Consider the following 16789-nt stretch of genomic DNA (forward strand, 5'->3'; position numbering starts at 1 on the left):
CTTTCAGTTTTGTGCCAGATTGTCTGAATCATCGCTATCTAATGTCAAGCTATTAATAGGTAATTAATGTGATGGCTTATTGCAAGGCACAGGAGGGTTGCATTTGCACAGTGGGCTGAGAGAGCATAATCCATGTCTTTTCAAATAATGACTGTCATAAGAAAGCATCGATAACGAGGGCATGGCGTCTAATCTCCCTCCAGAAGACTGGGTCCTCCTGCTAATTGCAGCAAAACTTGGGGGCACAGTGATCTTTCACTTTTGCTTGCCTTTTGAAGGTTAACCATGAGATTTGCTATGTGCATATATTAAAGGTTTCCCTCTCAACAAAGTGCCAGAGCTTAGAAACACCAGGGATGAGAGCCTGAATCTGAAAATGTTTTTCTGGTGCAGACAGCAGTGCTCAAACTTTTTGAACTTTATCCTCGTTTAAGATTATTTACCTTCCGGGTGTCCTTTCCAACCCGGCACCATCCATCTGCTCCACAGGAGTGCATCTGGAGATCTCTGTATACAGTCACATGCCTTCTGTTGCATGATTCATCCGGACTGTCTTGCCTCTTCTTTTGTGGGAAACAGTGGACTCAATCTCATACTATACTGGGCAATGGAAATTGTCTCAGGACCTAACCAAATGTGACACTTTACACATGTTACGCATAAGTGTAGATTTTTGTTGCTTCCCTCCTGAGTGAGGTAAAGGTGTGGTAATAGTGTTATATGGTGTGGCAGGGGTGGTAAGAACTGCAATTATGATAATTGAGGTAGTTGAGTTGGTGGAGGGAAGGGGAGGCTAGGTGTGCATGGAGCTGTTACAGGGGGAGAGTAGGTGATCCTCACAGTGGCCAGCTTGAAGAACAGTGGCTTGGGAGGTGACTTGGGCCCATGAAGAGGGACCAGTACCAGCTGGTTCAGTGAGTGCTCTGCTTTCATTTTCAGAGTGATTGGCTATTATTTTATACCACCACTTAAAATTATAGAATTAAAAAGACATAAAGGCCATCCAGTCCAATCCCCCTGCACCAAGTAGGATGACGTAAAGCATTCTTGACAATCATCCAATCCCTGTTTAAACACCTTCAGGGAGTGAGGGCACACTACATCTCTGGACCACCAAGTCCATCATTCCCTTATTGTTAATTTTTTCCTCCTAATAACCTGCTGATATCTCCCCACCCATAATTTAAACTCATTCTTTTGAGTCCTGCCCTCCAGAACAAACTGAAACAATGTCCTACCCTTCTCTAAAAGACGTCCCTGCAAATACTTATTGTATCCCCCCTCAGCCTCCTCTGATGCAGGCTGAACATTCACAATTTCTGCTGCCTTTCTTCATAAGGCTTAGTCTCCAAACCCCTAACCATCCTCATTGTTCTCCTCTACACGTGCTCTAAAGTTCCTATGTCCTTCCTGTTAAAAGGGCTCTAGAGCTAGACAGTGCTTCATATAGGATTTGATCAGTGCAGTATACAGTAGAACGATCACATCCTTGACACTATATGTCTGTTGATACACCTGGAGACTGAATTTGTCTTCTTCACTGCTGAGTCATACTGACTTAATTTGCAGTCCACCAAAACTGCAAGAGTCTTCTGCATGATGGATTAGGCTGTAATGACCACTTGTTTGTGCATGGGGCTAATTCCCATTTTCGGCCAGAAATTGGCCTGGTGGGGCGGTCCCAGACCTGGCCCTATGCAGACTCTCAGTTGCACCACAGCAAGGGAATGCGGAGAAATCCACATTCTCTTTTCTGCCCTGGGATCTGTTGGTGTGTCAGGGCTGGGCCATTTGTAAGGGGGAAAACTTGGGCCATCCCCACTGGGGCATTCCTCCTACCCTCCCCACTGAGTGTCATTTCCATCATATACCCAGCTTGGATTAGAGAACCAGTTTCTTGTAGTGGTTAGGAGTGCAGACTTCTAAACTGACAAGCCAGGTTTGATTCCCTGCTCCTCCTCCACATGCAGCCAGCTGGGTGACCTTGGGCTCACCACAGCACTGATAAAGCTGTTCTGACCAAGCAGTAATATCAGGGCTCTCTCAGCCTTACCCACCACACAGGGTGTCTGTTGTGGGGAGAGGAAAGGAAAGGTGACTGTAAAACACTTTGAGACTCCTTTGGCTAGAGAAAAGTGGCATATAAGAACCAATTCTTCTTCTTACAATCTTTTTGAAAATGTCCAATGAATTGCATATTTTCCCCATCTGCCCATTTCCTGAATGTATCCAGGTCTGATTGTATTTTCTCTCTAGAGTGTTCGTTACCTCATCCAATTTGGTGTCATTAGTAAACTTAATGAGTAGTTCCTTCATACCCTCATTTAGATGATTAATAAAATTATTAAGAAGCACTGGGCTTAAAACCAAGCCCTCTGGCACCCTATTTGATATTACTCTTCAGTCAGATAAGGAGCCATTAACTACCACACTTGGGTGCGACTACCCAGTTAATTTATTTCTGCTTTGGTCATCGTGAAGATCTTCCATTCTTCTCCCTCAGTTGTTCAGCCCATTGTCTCTTGCTGTTCAGTCATTACAACTTTGCCTCACTCTGGTGGGAATCAGCCAGTAACCATAGTCCATCAGTATATGACGAGCTCCTTTATTTTTTTAAATTAGCTGACTGGATAGGTGTGCAAAAATATAAGCCCTACAATATATACAGAAATGTTTAATGGCTGGCACCTTAAATGTCTTTTATTGATGTTGCCTGATTTGAGTTGGATGAATGGTGAAGGAAATGATAGTTCAGAAGAAATTGGTCTATAACTTATCCACCTATCACCTTATGCCCCCCACAGGGCTCTTTGCTCTGTGGATGCATATCTGTTGGTGGTTCCCGGCACTTGCGAAGTGCAGCTGGCCTTGACCAGGGCCAGGGCCTTTTTGGTCCTGGCTCCAACCTGGTGGAATGAATTCCCAGAAGAGCTGAGGGCCCTGCTGGAGCTTGTACAGTTGGACATGGCCTGCAAGCCAGAGCTCTTCCTCCAGGCATTTGGTTGAAGCCAGTGCAGAGAAAATCTATGGGCCCCTCCTTGGCATAGCCAGATCATCTGGCTAACCCTTATTGCATCCACCAAAGTGCATCGGGACCTGTTGAACTGATGGGATGTCAGAGATGGGAGCTTTAGTTGTTTCACTGCCAGGGGATTGTAAGGATGGGTTTTTATCAGGGTTTTATTGTGGGGTTTTTACTTTGTAACCTGCAATGAGTCAGCTAGCCTGGGAATGGTGGGAAACAAATAAAATAAATACAAATAAAATAAAACCTATAACACAATATATCAGCATAGACTTACTGGGGTCAATGGGGATCCTCTGGGGAAAATAAACTATGCATTGTAACCTTACATACACATAATTTGGCCATGGAGCCAAGTTTACTTGGTTACCTTCTTGGTTATTCACCATCTTGGTTACCAAGTGTAACAAAAAGCTACAGGCAATTATGCACAAGTGAATTTTAAAAAGTTGTGCTTTATGCTATATTACAGGCAGCTGTAAATTTCCCTGGGATGGTAAAAGCTCTGATGGCTTTTCAAAAAACCCACAATCTGCAGATATAAAAGGAGCATTCTCAGTGTAAATACATAATGGCATTCAAATCTGCAATTGAGTGTGTGTTATGTGTCTCTCTGTGTGGGGAAATTCCGGAGTCAGAAAAAAAGAGACAGGTGGTGTCCAGAGATTCCCTGTTAACCTAAGAAAGAGAGAACTTCTCTGAGGACTCATGCTAGTTAGTTTGCTAGTTAACTCTAAAGATACTGGAGCCCATAGCTGCTCTGTTTTGGTACTATCAGAATATCTGTGTAGCTGACAGAATTACTATAGATGGTTTTCATGGATAAGGCGTGATAAATGAGACACACTAAAGAGCCTGAAGGAGCCTGAATAAAATAATAGGCAGTATGTTCTAATAAAAAATTTCAGTAGAGTCTGTTTACTACAATGGAAATAATGAATTCTTTAGGTCAAGAATGTAAGGCCAGTATATATAATGGTGCCTGTTATTTATATTCCTTTTCCTTTATAGCTATGGAAAGAATCAGCTACGTTCTGCATACTAACAGGTATCTCATTTCAGTTGAGACCTAGCAATAGTTTAATTGCTGGATTTATTAGGAGATAAACTGTTCAAATGGTTAGTGCATTCTGTGTACATTAGATAGGGTCAGGATTATACATTCTTGAATATGTGATGAGCTTGTAAATGCCTGTCCTTTCAGTGGAGGATGTAAAATGTGAGGGAAAGAGTTTATACATTGAAGTTGAAGAGCTTTTCCCTGTCTGTACCATTTCAGGCGATGAAATGTGCCTCCTTTTTAAAACAGAACCTTTACTCCCCATAGATAATACACATCAGAGAGTGGCCTTCTCAGAGAGTAAGCCTGAGCCTAGGATACTTCTTGACTCGACTACTGCAGGGAGCCAACGTGGTATACTGGAGTGCCAGATTAGGGCTGGAGAGACCAGCAGGGTTCGGAATTCCACTTAATTATGATGCCTGTCAGGTCATTACTTATTTATGATTTATTGTATGGCATGGGTGTAATATAGCCAGGAGATCCTAAGATTATGTGGCTGCCAGGTAAGAGATATTCAAAGGTGGTTTGCCATCGGCTGCCCCTGCATCACAAGCTTGGTATTCCTTGGAAGTTGCCCTCTCAAGTGCTAGCTAGGGCCGAGATCCTACTTAGATCCCAAGATCTGATGGGATCGGGCTTGCCTGGGCTATCGTGGGTCTGTCAGGTGATCTTGGGAGAGTCTCCTTCCCCCACAGTTGTTGGAAGGATTAAATGAAGGACCGTGTAAGCCATCCGTAGCTGCTTGGAGAAAGGGAGATCGAAACATATAATATGTTGTGTATACGGTCTAGCAGGGACTGGGAGCAGGGATCTTAGCTCTAGCATCAGGGATGTGTAATTGCCATTGGCTGGCATGCAGGATCCAGCCTGTTATTGGTTGTTGTATTGGCTTACGGCCAATCACAAGAGCCTCTCAACTGTATATAAGCTGATTGGTAGTTCAGTTGTGTGCGATAAATTATTATTGTTGTTGTTGTTGTTGTTGTTGTTATTATTATTATTATTTTATTAATTGGACTTATAGCCCGCCACTCCCACAAGGCTTGTGGAGGATCACAACAATAAACCCCCCATAAAAACCCCTAATACAATAAAATCTTCTAAAAAGGCTGAACAACCCAACCTAACCCAACCAATCCAAGCGGCAGCGACATTATACCACCCAGCTCATAACCCACGGAGGGAGTAGAATCACTGTAATCATAACCCTAAGAAGGATGGGGGGGGTCCGATCTACTATGGAGGCTGACGTTTTGACACACAAGTGACTGCGCCTTATTGAACCCACCATTCCATATAATAGGTTTCTTTTTCATAAGGGAGCATTTAAACATGTCCCCCCCCTCCATCCTCTGAAGATTGAAGTGGTACAATCCAGCAAAAGCTTTACCACCTGGTTCTCCCATATAAACCAGCAACAACTGAGCTGAAGTGATTCTGTCTCTCTGAGCGATGGGATAATTTCTTCGGCAAGATGTTAGCATCAAGCATGATATTTAATCTATTTTATAGACGAAGCAAGACCTAAATTATAGGGTGTCAATTTGAACTACTAGTTGTGCAACATGTGCTCAAAACATGTCATTATGTTGTCATCTCCATTTTCCCCCTCTGAAAGAGATGCCATATAACCTTCCTGAAGTTCTAAGGACATCCTCCTTTAGTGATCACACTCCAATGAATCTAATCTTACAGTACGTTCCCTCCCAACTAGGACATTTCTTTCACCATTTAGGTAGCATGGTTCTTGAAGAAGACATTTGTTTCAGTTTCTCTTTATTATCCACTGTGTTTCCTAACTGTATGAAGCACTCTATACTAGCTGACATTGGCTCCACAGAGCTGAAAAATCTTTTGTCACTAGTTTTAGTGCATTTTAAGAACTTGGTGGGAATTTTCTCAGGATTAGGAGTATCCTCAGTCAAACTGCAGAAACAAAAAAAGGACCGTCTGATAACCATAGAATGACTACTACAGGATAGGCTTGAGGGACAGCTTCCTCCTAAAACAACTCTGGTGTCTCAGCTGTAATTATTGACAATTTTACTTTCCTCTCAAAGGCCTTTCCTTGCTTTATGGACAGTCTCCTAATCCCAACTAACAGTGTGCCATCTGATAGAGACGTCATCAACAGGGACCAGGCACAGCAACCGGCCCAGATGCCAACTCTATGTGTTTTCATGCCACTTTTCCTCCTAAGAGTTTAGGGCAGCAGTTTAGGGCAGTTTTCAGCTGATATGATACAAGAGCCCCGTGAGCCAGGTTAAATTGAGAGAGATGAATTGGCTCAAATGCACAGACCAGGAGGCAAAAAAGGGCCCCATGTCCCTGAGGGAGGTGGGGAGAGGAACAGCAGGTGGAAAGCAGAGGGTGCCAGCTCATGGTGGCTCCTTCAGGCCTCACACAGGGCAGAGTCTCTGCTTGTTTGCCTTGATAGTGCTCATTTTGCACTCCGCTTGCACAGGGCTGGGGGCTGCCAGCTCACAGAAGCTCCTGCCTTCCCACCTCATTGCAAGCAAGGACTGATAAGTAGTAGAAGCTCCACCTATCCTGTATGGGGCCATCCTGCATGAAGCAAGCCTCACCTTGCTCGGGCCTGGGATGCTCTTGGCAGGAGGGCCATCAGCCCACTGGGACTTTCCCTGGTGCCCTTAATTACCGATTCACCCCTGCCCAGCAAGCTGTGTGGTGGGTTGAGGATCTGAATATATGTCTCCCAGCTCCTTTGGTCACATTAGGAGAAGACAAGAGTCTCTGGAAAAGACAACAATGCTAGGAGAAGCTGAAGGTAGCCAGCAAAAGACGAAGACACAGCATGAGATGGATTAACTCAAGTGTCCCAAACAGGGCCTTAATTGAACCCATTGTTCATTATTGCTTTATTTCCTCTCCCCCCTCCATCCTCTGAATATATAGTAAAAGGCTGTGATGGCAGAATTACTTTGTTGCATCTCACAGAGGGCTCAAGTTTACAATTGCTTGGGCTGAAATTAAGTTGTTAGTCTTCAGGATGCCATGTTGGCCTCTATTTGAAATGAAAACACAGTGATTTTAACTTGTATTTGTTTTTATGTTGTTATCCGCTCCGTGCACTGGAAGGGCAGCATATAGATTAAATTTCCTCCTCCTCCTCCTCCTCCTCCTCCTCCTCATCATCATCGCGTGTTTGAAGTTCAGTGTGGACAGCCAAACTTGCTCTAAATTCTGTTCTTCGTGCCTTTCCTGGCATTTCTCATCTCTGGGGAGAAATCCGTGTTAGTTGTCACTCTTTCCCAGCCACTAGGCGAGAGTCAACACTAATGCACCTTTATTCAAATAGTGATATTACAAAGGCCAATGACTTTAAGTCAAGCACTTCTCTCCATCATTGACAATATGACAGAGCCATTTGCACAGGCAATTAAGAGATTTTAACCCCAAAGAGAAAGCGATTGCCATAACAGGCAGGCTAGTGTTTTGTATCCAGAACTACTCTACAGGACACGGTTAAATGCAGTATCTTATGCATAAAGAAGAAAACATAAACCATAATCTGCAATCATATCCTCTTGTCTAGATTTGTCAGGTCTCCTTAGCATGCCGATACATACGTATTACAGCTCAATCAAATATGAATTCTCTGAGTGGGTGACCGACAATCTGAGGTCATTCAGTGTCTTTGATCTTATAAGGGTAAGAATGCTATTTTGCAGTACTTATCATAAGGCTTCTGCTACTTTAAATGCTTAACTTTGCATGTCCACTCCTCCCTGCAAAGGACAGCGTAAGATTCTGAAACTCAGAAGGCATTCTCATGCCTTCTCATGATAGGGTTGCCAGGCTGCAGCTGCCAATCAGGACACTCAGAATGATCAGCTGGTATCATGTGGTGGCAAAGTCAGGAAGTTTTTGCAAATCCAAGAGCATCCATGACATCCACTCCTGCTATTTCCAGAAGTGGTGTGATTGCATCAGCAAGATCTCAGCACCCCCTCACCATTTCTCCCATATATTCCCACTGGCATTTCAGGTCTTGGTGGTCAATATTATTGTCATCCTTCAAGCCTTAGTTTTTGTCACTAAAAAGCCCAAGAACAGGGCAGAGGTCTTTCCAGGGTGCTTCAGGCATTCGAGAGAGGATTCATTGGGGTCAGGCTCAGCACTGGTTGACTTCCTACCACCTGCCTTGCCTGACTTCCCCAGACCTAGCTGCTTGCTACTGTCCAACATGAAAGCCAGTGTGGGGTAGTGTCAAGAGGTTCAGAACAGGATCTGGTAGACCTGAGTTCAAATCCCTACTCTGCTGTGGAAGCTCATTAGGTGACCTTGGGCCAATTACACTGTCAGCTTAACCTCCTATCAGGATTGTCATGCGATAAAATGGAAGAGGATGACGTAAAGTGCTTTGTGTCCCCATCGTGAAGGAAAGCAGGGGATAAATGAAATAACCAAGAGGAAAGGCAGGATATAAATATTTCAACTAATAAATATAGCTGAAGACAAGGAGCAGATGAAAGGTTGTTTGGGTGAGGGGGAGAAAGGGGAACAGGATAACAGGAGGCTCCCAGGAGGGGAAAAAGAGGAAATGTGGATCGAGAATATTATGCGTGTGGAATACAGTGAGGGGCCCTCTCCAAGTCCTTGTGGGTTCCTAGGTGTACAATTAGGCCTGGCCTGGTTGATGACACCACAAAGATATTGAAGAGAGAGGCTGCCAGAGGGAGGAGATAAGAGAAAACTGGAAAGGAGGACAGATAAAGGCTGGTTAACTGGTGGGTGAAAAGGAGGGAGGAATAAGGAAAAGGGAGGGTATAGAGGCTTTCTGGGAAGCGAAGAAATAGAGTGAGGCCAGCAGAAAAGAGATGCTCTGCGTAAGTCTCTATTTGTTACCTTATGACTATATCAGAACTGGTAAGAAAAAGAGCATGAGTTGTTACTGAGTTAGCTGGTGTTTTTTTTCTGCTTTAGACAATCAGTCATCAGGGGACTCCATTTTTCTCCTGTTACTTATTTATGCAAGAATTGATATTGGCTCTGCAGATTTAGCAAGTTCAATGAGCATTTATCCTTCCCGAGGAATTTTGGAGGGCAATGTGTTTGGGATTCAATTTCTCCATGGACTTACTGAGACAGACTCATCTTAAATCACTTAAATCGGTCAGATTTCAGCCAGTCTGCCATTTCTCCTAATAGCTACAGGAAAGATCACTTCCAAAAAAGATCCCTTTTCCTTCCTTCCTTCCTTCCTTTCACACCCTCCCCCTCCCCTTACTATCTTCCTTTCTTCTGCTTTCTCGGTGCTTACCTTATGGCTCGCTCTCCTGGCTCACACCTCATTCCTTTTCACCTCTGCCTTTTGTACAAGACAGCCATTGGGTCTGTCCATCAGCTGTCGAGCTCATTCTATAAGAGAGAAGGCTGCTGCTCAGGATCATGGAGCCCCTCGCTTCGGCCTCTGAGGGCACTCTGGAGGAATGCTTTCCCACTAAAGGGCATTTTCTCCTCTCCCTGTTTGAGGAGCTATGCAAATGGTGCAGCTTTTTGCCAGCAGCCAGATCAATCAGAGATTAATCATGGATAAGCCACTTTGACCTCAAGCAGAATTTATCTGAATATGTAATCACATAATATAGCCATTGCTAATAAGATGCTAAATCAAATTCCAGTCACTCATCATCATTTGTAAAATGGGTTTCCGAGCGTAAGCAATTCCTTTCTTGAAACTACAAAAAGGAATTTAAACTGAAATGGAAGGTGTGTTTTTGAGGGAGACGATGGAAATCATAACTAGGACACACTCTTTCCACACCTCACGGGTAAGAAAGGGAGGGTAGAACTGTGAGTTCCCCGCCCCAACCCCGGTCTCTGTTCCTTGGGTAATCTCTCCCTACATCAGATAGCCAACAGTCTATCAAGGTAACTTCATTTTTGTTCTCTGATTCTAGCATAAGATCTGTTATACATTCAATTCATATTAAGCTGTTTGATGCTGTTTTTATACTTTATGTGGGTTTTTAACTAACAATTCATGGTGTTTTATGCTTCTTTTATAGTTTTTGAGGTTTTTTTTAAAAGTAATCCTTGAGCATGTCCTCAGGGTCTGTGGTGTAGAGACTTTCTAAATAAATAAATCTCTCTGTGACTGAAAGTTGCCCTGTTAGCATGGCGAGATAATCATGGTAGGAAATGCCATCAAGTCATGGTGCAGTTGACATAAGGCCTCATAGGGTTCTCAAGGCACGAGACAAACAGAGGTGATTGGCATTGCTTATCTCTGCATAGCTGTCCTGCACTTCCTTAGCAGTCTCTCATCCAAGTATGAACCAGGATAACCCTGGTTACTCTGGTTACCTGATTGGATTGAGTAAACCTGGGCCATCCAGGTCAGGGCAGAGAGATAATAGGTGGTGGAAATAGTAACTGACAGACACACTGTAGATTCAAGTGGGTAGCCGTGTTGGTCTGAACTGGCACAGCAAAAATAGAGTCCAATAGCTCCTTTAATAATTCCCTCACCCCTGCTAAACTTATTGCAAATCTCTGATTAGAAGTGGCAACATGCAACCCCCCGACCCTCTGCCGACATTGCTGCTGCCACTTTCAGACCACGACCCCTGAAGAGGCTGTGACTGAGCCGCCAAAAAAGCCACCTCGATGGTGGAGTGAGCTTTCCAGGCAAAGACCGAGGGAGGAAATGCAACACTTGAGGGGCTGGGTAAGGGCAGGACCAGGCTGCCTGGTTATTTGCACATGGCCTGTGGAGACAGCAGAAAAGGCAAGACGACCCACAGAGATCCACATGGAGTGGCACCAGGAGAGGCAGCAGGCAAATAAAGGGCACTGGTCTGCCAGCGTGGGTGACAGAGGCCGCAAGACAACCCACAGAGATCTGCTGTTGCTGCAGGTGGATCCAGGGTTGGGACAGCCCCCTCTCAGGCCACATTCACCTGGCCATGCCCCTGTTGATGAGGGACTACAGAGGCTACGGGTATTCAACAGACCCCCATCTTATGGGGCCAGCAACGTCCATAGGTCAGGAGGGAAGACAAAACCTGGTGGGGATGGGAAGATGGTGGAGCCACCAGCAGGAACAGCTTCAGCTCCACAATTGAAAGCCTTTATCACTTTGCTTTTGGGGCTTCTTGGGTTGTGACTGGTGGGGGGAAAGGAGAAAGGAATCCACTGGTGGGCTGCAAAGAAGACAATCTACAGGCTTTCTCCTCCAGTTCAGCAGCACTCAGCTGGTGGGGCAGAGCGGGCCCACCACTAGCCAGCTCACCGTAAGGAAGGGGGAGGGAAGTGGCAGCAGCTAGGCACCCCACAGCAAGGATCCTGAGGTGAAAGCAGGCCTGGACTGCAGTCTCCAGCCTCTGATCACCCTCTACTGTACTTATGGAACCGCGGCAACTGGGAGAGAAGGGAAGGGAGGAGATGAGAACCATGGTGTGGAAGAAGAGCCACACCTCCCTCCATATATTTTCCACCACCAGTGACACACCAGTAGAGTTTTTACAAACCACAGATACTTTGAGAACAGGACACGCTGATCCCATCTTTCCCTCACGGTGCTTCAGCAGAACATGTGGACCTTTGATGAAATGAAAACTAAAATATCCCTGCAAGTTTACTCAAGAGTAGGCAGGCTTTGTGCCCAGACAAGCCTTATCCACAAAATAATCATGCATAGACAGCATTGAACTAGCAAGCTATTTCTCAATGCAGAAATAGTATGGGCTTGATAATGATGAGAAACACACACATACCCCATTTCCTCCCAGTCAGTGGATGGCTGGCTGGGCCAAAAATAAAGAGGAGGGATGGCAGGTGTGTCTCTTCAATTCACTTTTGCCTTGAAAAGCAGGCATGGAAAGGGGAGCCTTTTGCTTACTCCTGAAAATAAATTCCATATGCAGAGATAATAGACCGATATGGGAGACAGAAAAGTGACCAATCCAAATGGGAAATTGCCCTTCTGCAAGAGGCCACCCCTTCAAAAAAGACAACTCACCCCACTCCAAACCTCTTTTGAGGTGGTGCTGAAAGTGTCATCTTCACAGCGATGGCTCCATGGGTCTCCTCTCCTCCCCCAGCCCTCCCCAGTTTCATAATAGCCATGCCTTACTGATTTGACACATCCATAGGAGACTTCTGGCCTCTGGCTTGAAAGGAAAGTTTTGCTGGCAGTTGGGGGGGGGGGGAGGAGGTGGCTTTGGGTGTGTTTGGGATTTCTCTTCCACTAAGGAGCTGCCCTTTAAATGGATTTTAATTGGCTGGAATGCTGAAGGCATCTCATTAGGCAGTCATTTGTATTTGAAGCACACCCCTCAGCAGCTGAAGCATGTCCCAGAAGTGTTCGGAACTGTGGTATGCTCAGACCAAAAATGATACCATTAATAAAGGGTGGGTTATTTTTACTAGCCATTCTTATAAGTAACATAAAGCAGTATGACTGCATATACCCTATGTGCAAGAGTGCAACCTTGCAACTTACTTTCCAAACTCCTCAGAATAGAGATAAGTTATGCAACATTATAATTTTCTCATTTCTCCTCTGAAAATACTGAGTTCTTTAAAAACATATAAAATGTTCTTTGAAGCATTATAGGATTAAAGTATAACAACGAGTTTCTGATTATAGCCACTATAGTTTTTATTAAATTACTTTTACACGTTTGTGACTATAATTTCCTGTTGTTTCTTTGTAAGGCTACAGTCCTGGCACATTTAGCTGGGAGATGATGTGTCTACACAGCATGAGGCTTTTGTGACAACAAGTGGGTTATCTGTAGTTATATCAACTATGTAATAAATATGGAAGGTGTATATTATCTATCTATCTGACTGTCCATCTATTCATCCATCTATTGTAAGGCCCTCCTCTTGGGCAGGAGCGCGAGGGATCCAGAAGCCCAGAAGGGAGCACAGTGCTAGGCATCCTCCTCGCTCAGAAGGTGTTGGGTGATCCAGGGCTGTTGTGTAAGATGCTTTCACAAAAACATTATATGCAAAAATCTGATTCTCTTATGATGCTGGAGCACAAGGATGCTGGAGCACAACTTGCAGATCTTGCTTCCGTGATGCTTGGGTCCAGACTAGACATTTCCGTGGTTGCAAGGATTTTGGCCCAGGGAGCATGTTTTCCTGCCTCCTCCTCCTCTCCTGTGGCCTCTTGATCCAGTCCATGGTGGAGAGAGAAAACGAAGAACATGATTTTGAGGAATATCACACTCCATGGAAGGAAGTTATATACACTTGGAAATGTTAGGATGGATCCATTGTTGCCCCAAGTAACTAGCCAGCTTGGTGGAGTGGTTAGGAGCACCAGCTTCTAATCTGGAGAGCTAGGTTTGATTCCCCGTTCCCTCAGCTGGGTGACTTTGGACTCGCCACAGCACTGATAAAGCTGTTCTGACTGAGCAGTAATATCAGGACTCTCTCAGCCTCACCAACCTCACAGGGTGTCAGTTGTGGGGAGAGGAAAGGGAAGGTGCTTTTAAGCCACTTTGAGACTACTTCTGGTAGAGAAAAGTGGCATATAAGAACCGACTCTTCTTCTAGTTGGGCTGTTTGTACAGCTTGCATAGTACATAGTAAAAGGAAGGTCTTTTAATGTTAACTTTGATGACTACTGGAGATATTTTTCCTTCTTCCATTATTTTGCCTTTCTGGTGTGTGTCCCCTGCCCAGGTATATAAAATCTCATGGCAGGTTTATTTTTAATAAATTTGCATTTCGTATTCAGAACCAAAAGTTTATGAAAGAGTGTCCTGGCACACACATCTATGGATTTATTCAGCTCGTATTCCGTTGTGTTGTCATTCTGACATGTTTTAGCCTCCAGTAGGCAGAGAATGGCAGCCTATCAATTCAGTGGGAAGGGGATGTTTGAATACGCAGAGTTTTTCTGCATGTACAATAATTCAGATACTCCTGGTGCTGTTTCTTCTGTGTGCTTCAGAAACCGGCCAATTAGAGGTTTTTGTTTTGTTTTTTAATTGTGTGGCTCATTTGGCTTTTCTTTTCCTCCTGCTAAGAGAGACAGGGTGTGCATTTTCCTCCTTGGCAAAATGTGATTTGCAGGGATTTGCTGACATGAACTCTGATAGTGACCTATATAATAGAGACTCCATTGTCCTTACAGCTGAGTCAGGTTATCATCAGCTGCGCTCCTCAATTGATACGTAGCCCTTGATGAAGACGGAGTAGTCTGGTTTGTACTGTCATTAGTGCCACCAGGAACACAGAGCATAGGCTTACATCTCTCTTTGGCCTTTCCAAGGGAAACAAAGTGGAATGCCCTTCACTTGTGACTGTGAGGACAATGAGACCTGAAATGGCATTTAGAAGAGAGCCACAAAAGGGTTGGACATTGGCGCTAAGAAATTAATTGGAGTTGATCTTGTCTAGACAGCTGAAAAATGAATTCATGTTTATCCACCTTGATGAAAACAACTCTCTCCTTTTGATTAAAACTAAGAGACTGTGGCATGCTGGTGCCGGACTATTCTTTTGTGGCAATAGTAACACAGAGGGTTGACATTTGTACATGGGAGCTAGTTGTTGAAAAAAAGCCAATTGTTGTGATCTGAATCTTTAATTAGACGTGTCAAAAGTATAGCAGATTAAATAATGTATAACATGCCAGAACGACGTTGTGAGTGACAAGTAATATTGTAATACAGAATTTCACATGGCGTCAGAGTCACCGTTTAATATCTTTATTAATTATCAAGAAAAGGGTAGGCACCATTGTAATATAATGCACCAATTATGGAAAATAATTGTTTAATGGTATCTACAAAGCTGTGAAATAGAATGGTTCAGTAATTATTAGGTACTGTTTTTTTTAAAAAACTAACTTAGCATAAAGTATCTTTGTCAAAGGTACTTAAGGAAACTAAAGGCACTTCCAAAAGGAGGGTATTGTAAGTGTCAACATTCTGATCTTTGTCAATTGAGAAGCTGCTACTAATCTAAATACACCAGGATAGGATTCATTCTTCATTGGTTAATAGAACAATGGATTTAGAAGTGGCTGTAGAGGCCATCCAGTCCAAACCCTTACTGAAATGCATCCGTGACAAGTGTTCAAACCAGCCACTGCCTGACTGCCAGTGCTCACTGCTCACTAGCTCCCTAGATAGCGAATTCCACTGCTGAACTAATCTTACTTTAAATCCCCCATAACATCCAGCCAGTATCTTTCCGCCTGTAATTTAAACCCATTATTGTGCTGCTGCTAACAGGAACAACTCCCTGCCCTCCTTTAAGCGACAGCCTTTCAAATACCTAAAGAGAGCAATAATGTCCGCCCTCAATCGTCTCTTCTCCCGACTGAAGTCCTTCAGACTTTCCTGGTAGGGCTGGGTCCCCAGACACTTTATAATCTTTAATGGTCTCCTCTGCAACTGCTCCATTCTGTCCTCACCGTTTTTGAAGTGAGACCTCCAGAATTGCATACAGTATTCTAGGCATCGCCTGACCAATGCAGAGTATGATGGAACTATGACATCTTGTGATTTAGATATTATGCCTCTGTTGATACAGCCCAAGGCTGGTTCAAGTGGGTAGCCATGTTGGTCTGAAGCAGCAGAACAGATTTAGAGCCCAGTGGCACCTTTAAGACCAACAAAGTTTTATTCTAGGTATGAGCTTTACTGTGCATGCACAATTCCTCAGATACAATGTCATGGAATGGAAGTAAGTTCATATAGGCAAAATGTGAAGATATTAATATACAGCATAATGAAAATGGTTAACAGATTCCAGAGATAAATAGGAAAAAAAACAGCAATTTGGATTTGTTTGTATTCATTTGAGATTGAATTGCATGGGAAACATCTTGGGCTCAATAAATATGTCTACATTAAGAAAATAATTGCTGACAGCAGTTAGCTGAGATCTTGCCCTTCTGCCCCCTGCCTGTCCTCTCAAGCATGGAAGCATCTTGGGGCATCATCTTCTGTGAAGTAGAGCATTTGACTGTCTCTGTTTGCAGACCAGAGAAAGGTATTTCTCAACCTAGACTTGTTAACCCTAATCTGACCTGTTCATAGGGGCAGTTCAGAAGTGTACTTCCTCAAAAGTATGGTCTGTTGAAATAATAATTTAAACTATCTGAGATATGGTTCCAAAATTCTGCACTTGGTTTCTTCTTTTCTATCAGAGTGGTTAAATAAAGGATGAGAATTTCAGTGAACAAGAAAGGGACATATTTCCTGGTAGATTTCTCTTACCAAAAGACACGTTTGTGAAGTTTCCAGAAATAATTGGCACCCTGGGGAATTTTCTGCAAATAAAACGTAGCCACAAGTTGTTTAGTTAGAGTCCTTCTATAGCCAAAGAAAAGATAATTTCAGTTGCAGGGCTTATTTTTAATTCTGAAGTGTTGAAGTGATTGATTATAGGCATAGTAGAATGGATTAAAGCATCTGGCTCAAAATTAAACAAAACAAACTCATCAGCATATGTTGCTAATCTGTGTCCTTGCTTGGGGCATTACATCCTTTTACAACAACCAATACTTGGAATTCACCTTTGCCCCCTTCTTTGGATGCCTGCTGTGCTGATAATGCAGCATTGCCAATACAGTGAACAAAAAGTTATTTGTAATTTTACTTTGCATGAATGTTGTAAACAGTTGTAGAAGAGTCATAGGCAAGAAATGCTACATTAACTTGTACATAGAATGGGTCCTATAGAGACAAATAACACCCCAGGAA

At 43.7% G+C, this 16789-nt stretch overlaps 1 long non-coding RNA gene across 1 annotated transcript; it reads right to left on the minus strand.

Annotated features, from left to right (window-relative positions):
- Positions 1-7221: 7221 nt before the first annotated feature.
- On the minus strand, positions 7222-12258 carry LOC143841757 (uncharacterized). Its single transcript, XR_013232788.1, has 3 exons — positions 12076-12258; positions 9373-9470; positions 7222-7326 (listed from the first exon to the last, which is right to left on the minus strand). It is a non-coding gene; the product is annotated as an uncharacterized LOC143841757 (long non-coding RNA).
- Between the last annotated feature and the right edge of the window lie 4531 nt (positions 12259-16789).

This window comes from Paroedura picta, chromosome 7, assembly GCF_049243985.1.
Source record: "Paroedura picta isolate Pp20150507F chromosome 7, Ppicta_v3.0, whole genome shotgun sequence".
Taxonomy (NCBI): domain Eukaryota; kingdom Metazoa; phylum Chordata; class Lepidosauria; order Squamata; family Gekkonidae; genus Paroedura; species Paroedura picta.